The sequence below is a fragment of the Pundamilia nyererei genome, unplaced genomic scaffold (genome assembly GCF_000239375.1).
Source record: "Pundamilia nyererei isolate P.nyererei 1_Seehausen unplaced genomic scaffold, PunNye1.0 scaffold00074, whole genome shotgun sequence".
Lineage (NCBI taxonomy): Eukaryota > Metazoa > Chordata > Actinopteri > Cichliformes > Cichlidae > Pundamilia > Pundamilia nyererei.
This window is the reverse complement of record NW_005187475.1, coordinates 1,981,127-1,985,516: the sequence shown is the minus strand read 5'-3', so window position 1 is coordinate 1,985,516 and position 4,390 is coordinate 1,981,127.

Here is a 4,390-nt window from a genome sequence, read left to right as displayed (position 1 = left end):
CACACACACACACACACACACACACACACACACACACACACACGGATAATTAAGCAGAGCAGAAGCTCCCCCTGACGCGAGGCAGAGCTCATCTGCATTTTGGCCTCCGGCACGCAGTTAGGAGCAACGCCTGATGGAGGGAGAGAGAGAGGGCAACCGAGGGAAGGAGAGAAGGATGGTGGGAGGCAGGTAGAGGGAGAGAGTGAGGGAAAGAGAGGGTGAGAGCAAGAGGGAGAACCAGGGTAAGGAGCCAATTAGCCAGCTGGATGGATGAGTGACTGACAGCGCTCTTGACACACTGCTATCTGGGCTTTTCTGTTGCGCACACACACAGACACACACGCACGCAAACACCTTTCTCCCCATCTCTCCTTCCTTCTTTCCATCCATCTCTCTCGTCTCAGCCTGCTCCTCTCTCTATATCTGTTCATGCTGTGTGGGTGTCTCTTGTTTTTACCTGCATCCCGTGCTCTGCACAGAGCTCACGGTCCAATCACATCCCCCTGCCGCGCTCCGATGTCCAATGACCTTGCCCAATGAGCGCACCCACAGTGCTGCGGGTCCCGCCTCTTAGGTGTTGAACTCAAAAGGGGGTCAAAGGCCATCACTCCCACCGTTCTGCAGACATAAACTGAGAGCTGAAGTCGTGACATTGCACCTCACGGCAATCTCTAATTTATTTATTTTTAAATAAATCTTTGTAGATCTTTATGATCAAATGAAATATGTTCTTGGGGATTATGTTCTATAGTCTGCAACAAATTACCCTTTGTAAAAGTTATCATAACAAACTTAATCCTAGTCATTTTAACAAGGATAAATAATGATTAATTCATCTGGAAACAAAAATCTACAGCTTACAACAAGAATCTACAAACACAACAACCCAGCTACTTAGAAAATCCCAACGTGGCTTCACACATGTCGATAGAACATGACAAAGCTTTCTTCTGATTTTCTTTTTGATGTCTGACAACTTCCACAGACTATTCCTCCTTGTCCTACAGACATACATGAACTACACACAACCCCTAGACTCACTCGTGGACTTTTCTTTTGAGTCTGTTTAGCTTGTTTGTGGGATTTAATGAAAGTGACGTAAACAAATGAAAAAACAACAACAACAACAAATACTGAATAAACACTGATATGTAATGGATGTTCTTGCCTCACCTTGCGCTAAATCGATTTTGACATTACAGAAATAGCGATGGCGCTGCTGATTTTCCTCTTAGAGTTTTCTTTTGCCAGTTGAGCTATTTTGGACTCTACCTCACACCTTTTTGGAGCTGCTGTATGAACCTCATTGTAGGTTCAGTTTAAGTTTTTTCATGCCAGCAGTGCAATGTGTTGTTCAAGATGTTTCCAGTCATCACGGGATGTGTAGATTGCTACTCATCCTCCTTTAAATCTTGAATGAATGGGACTGGTGGCTTAGGCTAATTTGATTAGGCAGAAATGTAAACACTGTAACTAGACTGAACATACGGAAATATAATTAATAAAATCTCTGTATTGCTCAAAAACTCATTTCCAGTCAGTACTGCAGAAAATGGTGGCAGGAAGGTGTTGACGTGACAGATTGCTGACCATGCACTAATCAAAGTTCTCTGAGAAAGTTTTTGCAGTTTTATGAAGAATCCCATTTTGAGTTTGTGCAAACTGTAATGCAAAACTACCGTACCAGAACACAAACTGGTAGAAATAATGCAATTTACCAAAAGTTACCAGAAATCTGGTAGATAAGATAGCCATACACGTAGTGACATCGCCACTGGTTTATGGAGTACAATTTTATATCCTTGAGTTTGGCCATCACCATCATGTGCAAGGAGTCGATCCAACTGGACAGACACGACTCATGCATATGGCAGTGAGACCCTAAAGAATGCCAGTCATTATTATCTATTATTACTCTATCAGTATGATCAATAATAATAATAATAACTGCACTAATTACTCTTTGAATTTAGCAATTAAGTACATGAACTCAGTTTAACCTCACAGCTGAGGTCGGAAATGATTGGTTTATTACAGAATATGGGTTGTGTTTGGCAACTGGGCTTCAAGCCCATATAACTCCCCGCAAATATGCAGGCCAGTCTCGTAGCAAAACATGAAAGCAATCATGCTGATGGGCACTCATCTATTATGGTGCAGAGGAAGTGGGCATCTGCTGTACTTCAAGCCAAACCATGATCATTTTCAAAATCTACTCAAGCCCATTTTAGTCCCTTAACCCATCCCAGTTGTTTTTCACCAAGCCACATATAGTTAACTAATAGCATATTTAAAAAATTTACAAATGAAGTCAGAAGTCTGTGACGCACGCAGTAAGAAGTGAAATGATTCACTCCACCACCGGTCCATATGACTTCCTTTCAATTGCTTTTTAAAGTGGAACATTCATTTTGTGTACGTGGAAGAATCTGTACAATTGAGCGGAGACTGATCAAAGTCATTTTCAGGGACATGACAACAATGCTGAAAAGTTGTGTCCACAAATCTAAATCTGTAGATTAAAGATTTTTGCACAAATTGGCATGAGACTGCGATCAAATATGATACACAGAAATTTAAGAAGTGGTGAGTAATCATCCCTCTAGAGGTTACAGGTGGATTCTGGGGAGGTGAAGGGATTGAAACAGCAGGCAGCGATTCTGTTTGGCAGCAGCGCTGACATGAGAGTGATGGGGAAATTCAACAGCTTAAATAAAGCATTACATTGAGAGGGTGTATTTTGCATATAATGAGAGGAGTGAAGTGTGTATGACATGGTGCAGCTTGAGTTGCTTGCTTGAGTTTGAAGGCTTCCTACTATTAAGAAAATGTTAGGTGATTGAAAACTTGTGTAATTTGTGTAATAGACATTCATGTGTAAAACATGATCAGCTTCCAGGTCAGAAAAATGTACCTGTTAAGGAAGGCCACCAGATGGTGATAGCTATGGTTGCAAAAAGGTGCAAAAATGTATTCCACTACAGATTACAGAATACATGCCCCAAAATGTATTTTGTAACGTATTCTGTTACGTTACTCAATGAGAGTAATGTATTCTGAATACTTTGGATTACTTAATATGAGGTGACATGGGCCGCAAGATTGAGACACAGGCATTAGAGCCTCTAATTTAGAGCCTCTTGATGCGTGTTTTGTTTGGGTTTCCACCGGCGTGGAAACTAAAAATAGAGCATGTGAAACAGGAAAATACTGCTGTGTAATCCATTTATTTCAGCAAAGTAACTGTATTCTGAATACCACCTTTTTAAACGGTAACTGTAACGGAATACAGTTACTCATATTTTGTATTTTAAATACGTAACGGCGGTACATGTATTCCGTTACTCCCCAACACTGACTGTGTGTGGATGCAAGAGCAGGACCACTTGTCATTGTGCCCAGCGCTAATGCGTTAAAGAGCTAACCCCGTTAAAGAGCTAACCGCTCTAAAGTGTTGACGCCCTGCAGCCCCACGCACGGGGCGATCCGCGCTAACTCGCTAACGGAGATTTGCCATGTTAATGCGGTTATGGCATTAACGTCATTTTAACGAGATTAACGCTGACAGCACTAATATATACATATGTTAACCCTTCGGCCCATAGATCCTTTGGGTTGTAGCACTGTCTCTACTTTTCAAAGTAATTCAATTTTATTTATACAGCGCCAAATCTCAACAACAGTTGCCTCGAGGCGCTTTATATTGTAAGGTAGACCCTACAATAATACATACAGAGAAAAACCCCACAATCATATGACCCCCTATAAGCAAGCACTTTGGCGACAGTGGGAAGGAAAAACTCCCTTTTAACAGGAAGCAACCTCCAGGAGAACCAGGCTCAGGGAGGGGCGGCCACCTGTTGGTGAGAGAGATGTGGTCACCCACTCAAAGCATTGAACTAAACTGGCACCGAAAAAACCTCATGTTTAGGGTGAATCCAGACTGTAATATACCTCCATCTTTTATGTACAGTTTATGGCTTAGCGTTAGACCTCATTGGGCACTAAACAAACTATTACCGTGAACTTTAGGCTGTACCATCTGTGAGAAGTTAAAATTACAAATCCCTTTGCTGAACCTTTCAGCGGCACTTCCCTTTGAGGTTTCACTGACTATGTAATTTGTCGCTCTATATATGCTGAATGTAAAACTTTGTAAAAAATGTAAAACAACGCTCTAGTTATTCTCCAGTTCAGTCTTTGACTCCAGTTGGGTTCAGCTTATTCCCATTTTGGACCATTTTGATTACATTTTGTTAAAAACTAAGCATATAGAAGCAGTTTGTAAGGTCAGTTAATATAAAACAACTGTTAGTCAGTATCAGTTTAGGTGAATTAAATCAGTTCTGTTTAAGGTCTTTAACAGATTAACTTATTAATTTACACCACG